Source organism: Larus michahellis, chromosome 3 (assembly GCF_964199755.1).
Source record: "Larus michahellis chromosome 3, bLarMic1.1, whole genome shotgun sequence".
NCBI classification, from domain to species: Eukaryota; Metazoa; Chordata; class Aves; order Charadriiformes; family Laridae; genus Larus; species Larus michahellis.
Genome location: NC_133898.1, coordinates 77,999,726 through 78,016,180, shown reverse-complemented (window position 1 = coordinate 78,016,180; position 16,455 = coordinate 77,999,726). Strand labels below are relative to the sequence as shown.

The following is a 16,455-nucleotide window of genomic DNA, read 5'->3' as shown; positions in this document are numbered from 1 at the left end:
TTTAAATATACAGCCCTTAGCGGGAAGTGTGGTTGTTCCTAATTTGACAATATTTGGTTAAGAAAGTTAAGAACAGCAGGCGACAGTTTTATGCACACACAGTTTAACGCTAATTTCTAGCCTAATTCATAAATACCCCCAAAGCAGGCACACTTATGTTACAAAAGCACCAATAATGTACGCTGATATTTGCCCAGCAGCCTCACTTCCTGCCTTGGCTCCTTCTGGCCAGGAAGGTGAATAATCTCTGTATGTCTCTACATAAATAGGGATGATTGTGGGGTCAAAAGGTATATACAGGCAAACCCGTTGTCCTTGTGTTTAACCTGAGCTCCACCCTATTGTGCTATCTTATGCTGCTTCTTGGGTTTGAGGTTTTGTTTTTTGTGGGTATGGGAAATTGAGGTAGAACTGGAGTTCAGTGCTTTTGTGTGTTTTCCCTGTTGCTGTGGATATTTCCTATTGGCAGAGCACTGACACACATTTAGCTCTAAGTGTGCATATGAAAGGTAGGCTTCAGTATGTATTTGCACATGCAAAAATATACGCAGTAGACATACTTGCGTATACCTATTTACAGTAACGGCACATTTTAAACAAGAAAGGTTATTTGCATACCTGTTTTCAAAGTATAAACATTCAGATGCTTCTATTTAATAGTTATGCATTTAGAAAGTTGTCTTTGCTTACAAATGAAGGTGTCTTCGCTCCCTCCTGCTCCCTTTGCCCCGTTGCCGTCATAGTCAGGAATAGTTTGATCCATTGCACTGCTCCAGGACTTGCATTTTAGTTATGTATTAGCTGCTCCTTCCCATGTAAAGGTAGCCATGCTAGATGTTATGGCAATGTAATAGCTTAAGTCCTAAGTCCTAAGCTTAACTGCAGTAACAAGACTCAAAATAGAGTTTCTCTGGACCATATGAAGTAGGTACTGGAATCACAGAGTCTTTAATGCCATTTGCAGCAGTCCGCAGTGTTTCATCATATTTGCCGACTGAGTGTTCAGTTTGTTGTTGAATGTTGTTGGAAAGCATGCACTCGCACATGCGTTCCAAAACCCCCTGTTGCTTCAGTGTCTTACGTCTACACAGTCAGTGAAAACACAGGCGTAAGTAACATGGAAGTGACACCATGATTTGGGAATTGGGAACCGGTTTTCACCACAGTCCTGCAAGTTACTCGCAAAGTGACTTGAATGAGTCCTGCAACTGCTTATGAGGAAGAAGCGTGGAACATCTTAATTAAGCATAAATCGTAATAAAACAAGCAACCACTCCCTGTCAGACACCCCATACCCACCCTCACCCCCGAAAAAAAGGAAAAAGGAGGAGCAGAGCTGGGCTAGGTTCTTGTGGTAGTTGGGAACTAGCTAAATATGTTCCTGATGCTGAGGATTTTCACTGTGAATATGCTTAGATTTATTGATTTGACTTAAAATATGTGATCTTGATTTTTGCATCAATCTAAGCACAAACCACATGCTTAGTTTCAAAGAACTGTGAGTTCTTTGAAAATAATAATTCACAACTTTGACACAGAATTTGTCTTATTTTTAGTAGTTGTCTTTTAGTCTTAATACTTTTGTCATTTATAATTACTATTTGTTACAATATGGTACCCAAGGAACCGGGGGCGGGGGGGGGGGGCGTGGGTGGGGAGGTTTACTCCTTTTGTTTGTCTAGGTAATCTCAGCTGTGAAGAAAGAGGTGAGAATGTGTTGGTGGGGGATTTTTCCTGTAGTTTAAAAAGTAGTCTGAAAAACTTGGAGTAACTTTTTATTGATGGCATAAAATCTCAACACTGCTGGGAGGACACAATTATTTTGCTGCTTCTGGCTCAGTATCTATGACTAGTGCTTTCTGATGTTGTCGGTCCAATTTTGTTATCTGCCTGAAGTAAACTTTCAAGACTCTACCATAGTCTGTGACAAGTTTTCCTCTATTAAAGTCCTGATACCCAAAACTCGTGATAGCTACCATTTTGCAGAGAACTCTAATAGCCTGTAGCATCATCTCTGGTGAAGAAATTCTCCACTCTCCAATTTTAAGTTCTCAAAGAAAGTCACTTAGGAATGTCTAAAAGGAGTTTGAAAGCCTGCCATGAAATTAAAGGTGTAATTGGGTTTTCCTAGTTTGTGGTGCACTTTATGACACTCTGGAAACTCCTAAATCATCTCAACTGCATGGTTTAAAACCATCTTCTCTCCCTCCCTGTCACACTATGGTGAAGAGTGTTTGCATGCTCCTGTGATAGCGACCAGGTGAGCCTTCAATGAGAGTGCAGAGGAACAAAGTGTTCCACTGTACCTTAATGGGGAAAACTAATGCAGAGGTTTTTCAGCTTCTAAGTGATCACAGTCAAATGAACCTGGAGAAATAGGAAGTGGGAAAATTTGTGAATTCAGTAGCTGTGGGAAATTGTGTGTTTGTGTGTGTGTGTTGTTTTTGTTGTTATGTCTTTGTTTTATTTTGTAATTATTGTTGTTTTATTTTTACATGGAGGGTATTTTCTGTTCCAACACTAGGACTGCATGGGATTAGAAAACGTCTTGATGAAGAAAATATTTACCTTTCTGATTGCAAAATAAATAAGATTTCAGAATGCATGTTGTCTTTTGTAGTTAATAGAGGCTTGTTGAGGTAATCTGCAGAGCTCTGCAGTCCTATCTGTGTTCATATTTTGAGATACAATAAAGAATTCTCTCTTTAAACAAACAAAACAAAAGAAACTGTGTTACTCCTACAGGCCTGTACTAGTCTTTTTATAGATTTAAAGTCCTTACACTTTTAACACTTGTAATTGTGGTTGAATAAATGTCCTAATTTCAAGTAGTAATGGAAAGATGGTCTGTATTTATTCTGGCACTGCAAAACTGACTGCTGACCAGTTTGTTCTGTTCAGCTCAGGTAACTGTTGATCACAAGAGCTCTATTTAGTATAGCAGTATATTTAAATAGATGACACCCAGTTAAATATTTATAGTTGTATTTTGGCTGAGTTAACTTGCAGAGGCACTGAATAAGTGTGCCAAAACCTCAGGAAAAGATGCGTTCCACATCGCCTATAGAGAAAGCTTTGAGACTGACGTGAATTTCTCATGAGTACATTCCTCAGAGTCACGTAGTATTATTGATGAATGCTTTCTAACAACACTATATTGTTTGTGGCCCCATTTCATTATGCTTAAGATAATCTTCACCCGTCTTAGAAATGTTATGGTATTAGGGTAAAAGATACTAAACAGAAGTACTGGTGTTAGGAAAGATGTTTTCCAGTACCTTGGGTATGCTGCTGGTGTGACCTTATTCCTCCCTCATTTTTATTGCTCCCTCCCTTGCCTCTGAAAGTAAAAACAACAAATATTGTTCAAATGAATGCATTAATTTGAAACTCATAGCAGGTGTGGTTTTTTTCAAGATACTGAAAACACAAAGCTTTTTTTATATGTTGATATTCATCTTCCTTCTCCCACAAATGCTTTTCTGATGAAGCAGTGTAAATGTTTATATATTTAAAGGTTTGGTTTTTCACTAGATCTGTTTAAAAGAGTAAACATGAAGGGGATGGCAGGACTTGTGTCTTCATGATAGAGGAGAAGAGCAGAAGTATCCAGTTAACTTTGCGCACAATTTAGGAAAAAAAAATTTCAAGGGGCCTGACCACTGAATAGCCTAAGCAAATAAGAAAATTTTGCTTTGGATTTTGAGGAGGGGGTTCCACAAAACTGTTTGTGGAGCTGCTTAAACGTAACCGGGTAAAGAGGCATCCACTTCCGTTTGCCTGGAGGTGCTCATTTTCAGCCTTCTGCATGGTGTTGACTGCACTCTCAGTTGCGCCAATACAATTGGTTTATGAAGCTTTTCTGTCAGCTGAATTGGTAAGAATTTGATTTGGACTGAAATGCAATCAAACTTTCCTGGGAGTGGTGGAAGAAGGGAGTCTTGTTTTCTGTAGGTCCAGATGATTCACAGGATGTGTTAAATGATTTTTAAGTATCTGAACTATATAATTGATCTTTAAAGATTACTACAAGTGTTCTTTCTTCTTTAGTAAGTTCCTGATATTCTTGTTTAAAAACCCTGATATGTACAGTAAAAAGAGCATTCACATAAAAACATAAAAATGCAAAGATAGTCATATTTCATGGGGAGGAGTACTTTTATGTTTTCTTTAATTCATGCTCTATTTTTCTCTGATTTTTATTAAATTATTTAGTATCTTGTTCTACCTCTGTACCTGCTGGACTCGAGGTTTCTGTCAGGCTTCCCTGGACCACAGTGAATAAAGTCGAAGCCTTGGTAAAAGAAGGGTGGGAACCACTCCTGCTTTCCCAAAGGTGAAAAAGTTCAAGCAGCTTCCTCAGGTATCCCATAATTAGGGGAATCTTCCAAATAGTTGGTGAAAAATAGGTGTAACTGAGCTGCTTTTTCAAGTGTACCCACTGGAGCAGGTAGTCAGTGTGCTGAATAGTCTCATTCATTGACCTTACTACCTGCTGTGGTTTGGACAATTGGCACAGAGTTGTTTTTTAACTTTCATGTTTAAAAACAGGTGCCAAAGGTGGTGACGGGGGGGTGGTGTGTGAAATCCAGACTTTTACAGCCAGAATAAATAAAAGTTGTCTGAGTTCACTTTAAAAATAATACATTTGTTTGGTTTTTTAAGTCTGGCATTTTAAACATTGCTGTTTTCCTTTCATTTATTTTAATTGAAACTTAGGAATGTTCTGTTGGTGGGTACATATAAACTTTCTGTACTCTCTCCCTTATGCAAAATAAGCTTGCGTCCATGCAGCCTAATTGTTCCTGATGATTATTAATAGGACTGGGTTTAGTTTCACTTAGCTGAGATTGGATTTTAACAAGCATTATGTTGTCATAAAGTAGAGGCATAATTACCTGCTTGTAATAAAGTGCTAATGAAGTGGCTGCTTTTACTATTACAGAAAATGCATCAGGGCTGTGAAGTTTTGTAGTTGACACCATAATACCTGACTCAAATCCACAAGCTTCAATGTCTCCTGCATTTCAAAGGAGAAAAATCACATGAATGTGAAGGATAATTTTTTTAAAGCACTTTAACCTCTAGGCTCTCGTATTCAAAGATAAAAGGATTGAAAGCTAGTTATATGAAAGTGGTTCATATGTGGGGCAGGTAAATACCTCACAAACTACTGATACACAAAAATATCCAGATACCAGGGAAGGACAGGGATGCCTAAACTCATGACAGACAACCTGACCAAACTGCCAGCTTGTTTCCAATGCTGATAGTTTATGACCCTGCTGTTACTGTGGTAGATGGTGGAAAAATAAAACCGAAAATTGAACTGCCAAAGGTGATCTTAGATGACGTCTGCACCCATTGATGGTGCGATGTAAACAAGAATCTGCATGGAGTTAATGGATTTCTGCTGCATAAAGAAGTAAAAGTGGGTAACTTTGCAAGCAGAAATTAAGCTTTGAGATTCTGAATGTGTAACTCTTGGATTTAGGTGTGCAGGTTCCACTGAAGCCATTAAACCTTTCTGGACATTCACAGTAAATTGGCTGTACCTTTGACTTTGTAATTGTTACGGTTTAAGGATATAGCTATGGAAAGGTAATGACTGCTTGGATTGTATGAGGTTAAAGCGCTGTAATGTGAATGTGTTTAAACCTTAAGGGATTTACTAGAGATCAGAGAAGTTGAGAGGCAGGCAACTAAATCCTTAAATGCCAGGTTCCCATCTGATTCATGAACAAATGAGCTGTTTTATTCTGTGTGATCTGTAACCAATGGCCAGCTTTTGTTCTTGAAACCTTTTCTCTGACAATAGCTTAGCTAGGGATGTGGATAAAGGTAAAATTTCTGGGGCTCCTTTTTTTAGACAGCTCATGGTCCATACGCAAGGAGGAGGCTGCTCTGCTGTCAGCAGCTACTGCCAATGACATGTGGTACAGAAGACTGATACCAGATTTCAAGGAAGATTTTCTGATATGCTGGTATTGCTACAGGTCTGGAATGGAAGAAGTCTTCCACCAATCTCCAATAACCAGGATAAGGAGTTATGACCTTGGAATGGGGATGAGAAAGAGTTAGGAAATGGGTTATGGAGGGAAGGAGTCATTTATTAGTGTCACATAGTCCAGATTGGGACGTGGAGTCTGAATTTTATGGCTATCTCATGCAACATCTTTCTTGAGGAATTCTTGTAGAACCTGTGGGTTTCTTCAGTAACAAACGGTAAAAGAAGAGGAGGGAGGACACGGCAGCTCCTGGTGCTCAGCTCCTCTGTCTTCTGATCAAACTTTCATGAAAGGGGGAAGACCTCTGAGCAGTTCACTGTACTAGGTGAATGTAAGCCTATGGAATCCAAAAATTCAAGAGAAATAAATGGTGTTTGGATGCAGCTGAGTTGGAAATTAAACTGCCTTAAGTGTAGGTGCCTTAACCTGGGCCTGAACCCAGCCTTTCTGGCTGTATGCAGGCTCTTGGACCTCAGTGCTGAAAAGCTGAAGCAGTTTTACTCTACTTAGCAGTCTGGCTGCAACCTGTGTTGAGCTGCTACAAAACCAGAGGGGAAGGCAGGGTAAATGCCTTGTGGTTAGCTTGCACTGTGCTCCAAGCTGTTGTGGGAATGAGGAATCTCCATCTACGACTAGTCTGAGATTGTTGTCTGTGCGTTTGCATTTTAGGCATGCTCAAGGGTATACTCATTTGGCTATACATTATACCGTTGCGACTGAGGCTTGAAACTCACTATAGTTTGAGTATGAAACTGCTATAGTTTCATTTCATTTTATTCTCACTACTGAATAGATTTAGTAGGTCTTCACAGCACTTGAAAGTCAACTTTAGAAAACCTTTGGCAACAGGAGCCTGTTGTCCAAATTGCATCAGTTCTGTGATTCTGATGAGAGCTTTAAAATGGTATTATTCTTTTTAAATATATTTTGCCTGGCTGGGGAATATATCTAATCACAGCAGCTATAGCATTAAAATATAAGGGAGTGAGAACTGATCGAGATCTGTAGTGAACATCTACTCTGAGTATCTTGGAGTTCTTTACAGATTTACCTCGGACAGAAATGAAGGGTATAACTTGTACAAGTGGCTGTCATTCTGAGCACATATTCCAGACTATTCAAATGGCGCAAAGATTTGGCCACCGACAAGCTGTAGATTCCAGATTGATAGCTAGTATAACTACTTATCTGCAGAGGAAAAAAAATATCCTACGATGATTAGGGGGGCTGTTTAACATGTAGAAAATAACAGAGGATGTATGTAAACCTTAAGGGTTCTGAGACAGCTTGCCATGTTACTCTAAATTATTTTTCAACCAAAAAAAGTGTGGAATCTGGGAGGGTAGGGCTAAAATGAATGCTGTTAACTTGATATGGTATCTACATTTTGCTTGAAGCATTTTATCCATGCTAGTTTCATCGCCTGCATGCTAGCTTTTTTTTTTTCTAAAGGTACTTCACATTTTTTTGATAAGTGAGAAATAGACTTCAGTATTAGATTTCGATGCAGTAGAATCAAAAAAGGATCCTTATATAAAGAAGATCCATCTGCAAATTCAGTAGAAGTTACGGGAATGCCATTTTGAATTTGGTTTTTGGATTGAAATCCTTTCATTTATGAGCTTGAAATATTTTTATGTAAAGCTGAGCATTTTTAAACATTCTCCTTTTTTCAGGACCTAAACATAACACTGTTTGTCCATTGAAATATTAGGTCACCAAGAATGCACGTTAGGTCATTCAGAGAGAGCGTATTGTTTCAGAAAATAAACCTCCTCTGTCTATAGACCTATGGTGGGATGTATTTGCTTACCTACGTATTAATAAATAAAAGTAAAATTAACATTACTAGCATATTTTCCTCCTGTCTGAATACCTTTTATACCCGTCTAAATCCAGGTATTTTCTGGTATGTCCTGTGTACATAAATTGTATTGGCTTTCAGAGTTGGATTCCACCTTGGGTTGTGCTGATGACCGCAGGATGTTTATGTGAACTATGCTAAGTTTCTGGCAGCCTTCTCCCTCGGAAGCCTGTATGCAGTACTCTGGCCCTGAGACACTCATGCCATTTAGAACAGGTTTTCGTGTTTGTTTGTGCACCAATAGTTTGCAGGTACTTTAAGGGAAAATGTATTTAAGCTAGTTGTATAGGGAGTGTCAAGACTGATGGGAAACTGAGAGCTGGCAAGAGCATGAGTAGAATTTCTTTCATATGTGAAATAGAATCATAGAATCGTTTTGGTTGGAAGAGACCTTTAAGATCATCAAGTCCAACTGTTAACCTAACACTGTCAAGTTACCAGTAAACCATGTTCCTCAGCACTACATCTACCCGTCTTTTAAATACGTCCAGGGATGATGATTCCACCACTTCCCTGAGCAGACTGTTGCAATGCTTGATAACCCTTTCAGTGAAGAAATTTTTCGTAGTACCCAGTCTAAACCTCCCCTGGCGCAACTTGAGGCCGTTTCCTCTTGTCCTATCGCCTTTTACCTGGGAGAAGAGACCGACCCCCCCCTCGCTACAACCTCCTTTCAGGTAGTTGTAGAGAGCGATAAGGTCTCCCCTCAGCCTCCTTTTCTCCAGGCTAAAGAACCCCAGCTCACTCAGCTGCTCCTCATAAGGCTTATGCTCTAGACCCCTCACCAGCCTTGTTGCCCTTCTCTGAACACACTCCAGAACCTCAACATCCTACTGGGTAACCTTAAAAAAAACTATTTAATAGCAGTATAGGATGATTTTCTAGTTTCTAGGGATCAAAAATGCCAAATAAAGATAAGACAAACTTTTGCATTGACAAACAAAGATCTATTTTACAAAGTCAATGCGGGCAATGGTTTTGTCATGTTCTTTGTAAAACTTCTTTGGAATATTTAAACTTCTACTGGATCATCTTTCAGAAGCAGAGAATGACATCACTGTGAAGATTCATATTCTCTAGCAAACAATCTGTAGTTTCTACAGAATCTGATTAGGATGCTGTCACAGTAATATTACCTATGAATTTCCCAGTTAGTGCTAAATGGTCTCATGGGAACACAGGATCTTGGTCTTTGGAGAACGAAAACTCAAAAACAATCATAGAGATAAAGGATCAGAATATCTATTTCAGTTGAAAGTTGATTTCTGCAGCCTCAAGAGCAGAGAGCAAGGTAGCGTTTCAATATTTTTAAACTGTCCTTCTGGATGTTTTGATGGAAAATTGCCTCAAGCTGTTTGTTCAAAGCCCTGGGAGAAGCCTCTCTCTGGAGTTATTAACATGCTCTCCTTGGAGTCCTCCTTTCCTAGGTTACCTGAAGGACCAGTGTGATGATAGTCACCTGAAGGACCTCAGGTGCATAGATGTATGCCCTTTTTTGTGTCTAATAGCTGTGGGCAGTTACTCTGAATACTTACATACCTACAGCTGCAAAAAAGTGATAGTTAACAAGACTACATTTTGTGTTTGGAGTTATTTGATGGCCTACATCTAAAATGCCTACTGAAATGAAATATTTTTCTGTCCTCGGTTATACTGATGTTCGGGAAAGGACTGTAGGGTTGTCCAAGTCTCAACAAACAACTTATCACCAAGGACTGATGACATCTAGTTACATTTAAAATGACTGCACAGTGGCCTGCAAAGTAAAATATTCCTTTTTCTGGCAGTGGCATCTACACTGGTTTATGCAAACGTAAATCAGGACTTTGGTCGTTTTTTTAAAGGATATATATGGCCCAAATCTGTATTTAACAGAAAAAGAATTTATAATCAGAGTCTAAGAACCTAGTTCTGAGTTTCTGCTGTCAAGCTTACGGCCCATCAAATTTTACCAGCTCCCTGTACCCCTACAACGCAGCACTTCACTTCTGCATTGATGCCATGTGCCTGGAAGGCACATAAAGAGCATCTCAAGTTTCTGTCCTTGTGCTTGGAGGACAAAGCAGATGCCATTACGTTCTGCTGCTGCCTTTTCCAAAAGAAACACAGTCTGTTTTTTACGGAGAGTGGTCCATTAAGCAGCTAAGTAGGTGCAAGGTCTCAGGGGCTGAACATATAGATAGTCTCTTTGGAGCAACCAGCTGCCAAACTCTAATAAGTCTTTATTGTGCAAATACAATCTGAAATTTGTAATAATTGTATAGAATTTCATGGCAGTGGCAGAATGGATATTTTGCTCATTACACCAATGTGTGACAAATTCCAAACCTATGAAAAGAATGAAAGACTTGAAGCTGCTTTTCAAGATGGATGTACAGAACTAGGGTAGAGACTTTTTTTTCCTAACAATTTTATTAAGGAACAGAGAAAGAGTTTTAAACAAATCTTTCTGAAAAAGCAAAAGCCTGAGGTACAAGAAGTTGGAGTTGGAATGGTGAAAATTTGTCAGTGTTTTAATTGTCTGAAAACCTAACCTTGAGGTAACCTCGCACTTCCCAGTAGAGATGAAGCAAACTGTGTTATAACATCAGGTAATTATCTTAATGGTTAATCTCTTTTCTCTTATCATTTTACAATTCAGGACACTAGTTTTTTTCTTTGGAGGAAAACTACTTTCACAGACATTACTTTTTATTATTATTACTATTAAAGACATAGTATTTACTATTATTATTAAAAGCTGTTTAGTCTGCAATAACTGGTGTTGAAAGAGCTGTGTATTAAGACTAAATTACTATGAATTAAAATGAAATCTTCACAAGAAAAAAAACCCAAGAAGAATACAAATGTTTCATATGTGTCCTTTATAATTCTATAATTTAAAGCATGATCACTTGTTATCTCTGCATTCTCACTCCTTACTGATATTTGCCTTCCTCTGAGAACCTCTTGCCGAACAGTTCCTAAGAGAAAGAAACTAGGGCTTTGGAAAAGTTTAAGTTCACAAGTGCACCAGGTTCAGGCTTGCCATCTCTTCCCAATGGGATTTTTTTCTCTTCATCCCAGTCATTTATGAAGTTTGCATCTGGAGAACCTTTTAAAGTTGAGTATTGCAATGTTCCTGGCTCTTTTTGAAGAACAATGTTTTTTACTTTTGAAGTATAAAAAAACAGCAGCAAAGTTGGTAAGAACTGTTGTTTTTTTAAATTCTGTTTTCCCAAGGTCTGGCTTTTGTTTTCTTTAGTCTAGTACAGAGCGTTTGCTCTGAACTTTAGTTATTGTCCTTCAATGTGAGGTCTTAAAAATGTTTTCTGTATTCTCTATGTTTTGGAGTTGAGTGGACTATTAATCTTGTATCCTCCTATATATATGCATATGAGAGTAATCCATAGAGGACTGTAAATATGGTTAGGAGTATCAATACATCTTTTGGGGTGCATCCCTTTGTAGGGGGGAGACTATAAGATGGTTTTGGAAACTGGTTGTTCATCACACTATGTAAGTACAGAGAGAGGATTAGTTTTAAAGCTCTGCACATATGCATAAGTGATCACTCTTTGGCTTCATCTCTCAAAGTAATCAGAACATAACTATTAGATCGCCTTTTTTCTGTGGTTATTTTTTGGGTTTTTTTGTTTCATGGTGGTTTTTTTTTCCAGTGCCCTTTGTTTCGTTCTGGATATTGTGGTTGGGCAGGTATTAAGGATTCTCATTATTATACAGGCCTTCAGCTTTTCTTAGTGCCCTCATGCCAGGAATCTTGGATGCCAATGGCATGCATATTATTTTTTTTTTATATATATATTTATATATGTATATATATATAACCATGTCTGTTTCAGTAACAGTAGCTAAAATGGTAAATAAAAGTACAGATGATCATAGCTCATTGTGCTCAGTTCATACTGTCATCTTTTAGTTTACTTAGACACAACCCACAGATCCAGTGGTGTCCAAAGAGCTTTGGCCTTGCTGCCTGCTCTGCTGTGCTCCATGAAGTCAATGGTGCTCATGTGCAGTAAACACAACGCTTTCGGTAAGTTTTGTTTCATGGGTAAGCTAAAGTGTAGATCCTCTCAAGATTACTGTGTGCTATGGTCATCTGGTAAGCTTGAGTTGTCCAACAAGACCTGTAATTCAGAAAATTAGGGCTATGTTTTACCTCCCCTTCCAGTCAGGAAGGAGCCAGTGTCAGGGGTCCAGCATACAGCAGAGTGGGAGTCTCTCCAAGGGCAGGAGTCCTGGCTGCTCAGCAATAAATGGTAGAAGCAGAAGAGAAATGAGAGAGAAAATAATTTACTTCAGTCAGGTTATGAGAAGGTAAGAAAAAAGGTCATGCTGGCAGAATTTTTAGCCCCATGCTCATAAAAATAAACTCGCTGTATAGGCCTTAATCATTTTCTCTAAGCATTAAAGTTCTTAATTCTGGAAACAAAGTGTGGATTAGTTTCTACTGGAAAATATAACACTGAAAGAGATTTGAGTAGGTGTGGCTGTTGCAAAGAGTGCTGTCTCAGATCAGTAAAACTGATGCCTTTAAAAATTACTGCCTTGTTAGGCAGCACACATTTGGACTTAACTTTTGTAGGTACTTGAAGTGCTCACAAAATCACCTCAGTTTAGGCAGTAAGACATCGAAGCCTATGACTGGGATAGCCTCAGTCCTAGTGGCAGAGGCAGTTTCATGCTCTGAATACCACTTCTATAGAGGCAACGCATTGCTGTCCTCAGATGAAGCTGGATATAAGATTTCAGATGTATACCTTTCTCCAGATGGTTGACTCCAGATTTTGGCATTCAATATACTGAAAGTTATAAATCCATCTTTAAGTGTCTCACTCTTCTTTGTCCATTACTCAGTGAGCTTTGGTAGTGAATCTGTAATGCCTTCATCTCTCTTTGCATCAGGCCCTTAGTAGCCACTGATGATGAATGGTAGAACCACCCAAAAGGACTAAATCATGGCAGGATGCTGTCCACATTTTAGTCAAACCTTCCTAACATGCAGTTGTAAGTACCTTCATTGGTGGGGGAGGATGAGATTATACAGATTACTACATTTTTATTATAGTTTGTATTTAGAACATTTAGGCAGTGGAAAATAGGGGCGTTAATTTTATTTCTTTGGACTTAAGGAAAATGTTATGTTCTTTTCTTGTCTGACCCTTCCCAAAGCATCTGCTTACAGCAACTGTTTGAGACAGGATAGTAAAATAGGCAGATATTTTGATTTGACTCATTTTGGTGACTGCTAAATTCTTAAAGCAAGCGTCTCATTCCCCAGGATGTTTTCTAATTCCCATGCCATGGATCGGACCAGATTGGAGGCAGCTATTCTGTTCTGTTTCTGATGAAGCTGGATCACTTTTGAAAACCATGAAAGATTCAGGGAGGTAGAAAATGTTTGCAATAATATCTTGTTTATACTGCAAACTCGAGTCTTGCCACAAAGTGTGAGACATTATTTCAGAAGCATTCTATTATACAAAGTAATTTAATGGCATTTAGCAGGTATATAAATTTATCTGCCGTCATATCTATGATCCATACTGATTCTTCACCTATTGGTTTCAGGAGCATAGAGGGACACATTGCAGTAGTAGAAGATTCTGATATGGAATCACAGAATACATCATAGAGCCATAGAACAGCCCAGGTTAGAAGGGACCTTGAAAGATCATTTAGTCCAACCTTTCATGGGAAGGGGAGCCTAGATGACATTGTCTTGCACCCTGTCCAATCACATCTTGAAAACCTCCGGTGATGAGGACTCTACCATGTCCCTGGGGAAGTTGTTCCAGTGAATGATTGTTCCTACTGGAAAAAATGTCTGTCTTATGTCAAGATGAATATACTTTACAGAGCAAAGGGTTTTGTTGATTTGTTTTGCTTTGTGGTGGTTGTTTTTTAGCAGACTAGAACTAATAGGAAAAAAACACATTTTAAGAATACACCCACCTTTGCCTTTCCTTTACTCTCCTGTTGATTTTTTCACAGCCTGTCAGTTCTTGAATGTTGCTTTCTAAAGTTTGCAAATGTCATAACGGCAAACTAAGGACACAACAAAGGAAGCCTGTCTGCTTTCAGGCTATCCTCTTTCCAACAGTACATCAGAATGTGGTTTTACTCTCTTTAGAGCAGCAGGATTTCTTCTCCTGAAGACTCTCTGCGCTGGTGGAAATGGGTGTTATTGGAGAAGACAGCTTTTAACTAGAAATGTGAACACTACAAAACTCATACGTAAACCATGTAAGCAATAAATTTTAGGAATGAAAGCCCGTCTCTGCCTTTCAGTTATTCATTCTATGCATTTCTTTCCATCTTCTGTATCTTCAGCTTTGTTGCCTGCTTTTCCGTGTATTTGATGCTTCCTCCTACTATTCACTGTATTCTATCTATGCCATTCAGCATGGCATGGGTGAAGGAATTCGTTGCAGCTCCTTATATCAGCTCTTGATGCTCATGCCTTACCAAGGAGGGGTTCCTTGGAGCCAAGCAGGATGAGTAGGGTGAGAGTCCTTTTTTGAAAAATGAGGCCCAGGCAGAGAAGGAAATAATTTTTTTTTTTTTTTTTTTTTTTTTTTTTTGAGGCTGGCTAGAAATAGAGGCTTTAGATAGCAAGAAACTGCCACATTGTGCACAATGTTCTTGCTGCAAATTATCTGACCATATTGACATAGAATCACTGATTTTAAAATAGAATAATTTAACTAACACATAGTTTAGGTCGTATTTTAGTCTATTTAAACCTCCCTTCAAAAACACCATATCCAAAACTCAGTATTTAGCATTAGACCACTGAAGATGCAGGTCTGTCCATTGACTCACTTTAAAACCTGTTCCTATAAAAATGCAACCTGAGACAAAAGCCAGTGATCCTGATACTTCAGAAGGAATCTACTTTAGGTGAAAGCTTTGGATTTTCTGATTTTATTATTGTAATTTCTGTCATGCTGTCTGAGAGCAGAATTTTCAGTCTGTCTTAACTGAAGGTCATTTGAATTTGAGTGCTAGCCTGGATGTACTGGACAAAAATTAAGTTTTACATTTCTCACTACTTTTGCTTGTATGCACTCAAAAAAAGAAAAACCTGCTTCTTGGCTTCTAGCTCTGAGAAGCTGCAGAGTACCTCCAGCTTGTGATGAAATGTCACTGCTGTGATGACAGCCCAAGAATGCTGTCTGCTCTATCTGGTCAGCTTTGGAATTCACAGCACTTTTCTTTCGTTTACGTCCATGAACTTGACAGGAGCTTCTTCCAGCAGGAAAAAATACAGATATTTTTATGATGGGCCACTTATTTCAGGTTTCTTCTTGCAGTTGCTTAGTGACTTGTTTTCTTCAATTATATTTAAACTTGGTGAGACAGGAGAGCCTTCGTGCTATCTGAGAAATCACTACCAGGTTGCCCAAAAATTCTGTGGAGTCTTGACGTGTGTCTTCAGCCTATTCTCCCTTGAGCAAAACATGGCTTTAGGTATTTTCAGCGGATAAAGCCAGACTGGGTCATTACAATAATTCATTCTGACTGTCATAACACAAGCCAAAGAAGCTTGCCCAGTAGCTTCTGTTTCTGCCCAAAGCATATCTTTAAGGACATAACATCCTAGCCTTTATTTAGCTGTGGGTTGCTCTGGTTGCTTCACGCGCTGCTCCTGGTTCTCAGAATTCCTGCTTCACACCATGTAGGGGAGCTCCCTTTAGATGTTTTGTCATCACATCTTTTGAATGTTTGGCAGTTTTGTTTTTTTACTCTTAAATGTGAATTCTGTATTAGAGTATTGTGCAATACCAGTTTAGTATGCAAGGAAAACCGAACTTTGTAAAACTGTATGGACTTGTTTTCATTTGGGAGAATCTAAGCATCTGGAACTGTCATAGATGACTACTTCAGACACAATCTGTCCTATTATCTCCAAAGGAATTCAAATTTTTTTTTTCTTAGTTTAGTATTTTCAGAACATTTCTCTCTCTCACACAGTTACTGCTTTAAAAATTAGTTCAATGGTTCCATGTTCACATCTTTTTCTTTTAATCAGATTTTTATTCTTCTTCCTACTTGTTTGGCTATGATACATATTCTGTGTTCTGGATACAGCATATATATTCTATTAATATATATGTGTATATATATGCATATACTTTATGTAAGTATACAAATTGGATAATAGACTTGCACTAATAAATTTTTAAAATATGCTTTTTTTATAAAAGATATCTTTTGTGTATATGGAAATGAAAAGTTATCTAGCATCATCTTATTTTCAGTGTTTGATTCCAGTACCATTTCAAACCATATATAAAAATCATAAATGAAGGGGGTTTTTTACAAAATATTCATTAGTTTTGGAAAAGTGATGTATCCAGACAGATTTATGAAATTATATAGAAAGTATATAACCATTTATTTCTAATCTGTGATTTCAACTAGTTCCTGCCTTAAAAATTCAACTTTTATACTAATTGACATCCAAGAGATATCTACCAGTGCCAGGTAAGCTATAAAAACTTTGTAAATATTCTATTTAATATGTTTATCTGCAAATTCAAAAAAAGAGGAGCATTCTTTCCCTATCAGAGAAGG

At 38.2% G+C, this 16,455-nt stretch overlaps 1 protein-coding gene across 1 annotated transcript in view; it reads left to right on the top strand.

Moving 5' to 3' along the window:
- NT5DC1 (5'-nucleotidase domain containing 1) overlaps window positions 1–16,455 on the top strand; it is a 154,432-nt gene that overhangs the window by 29,188 nt on the left and 108,789 nt on the right. The gene's annotated exons all lie outside the window — the stretch shown is intronic.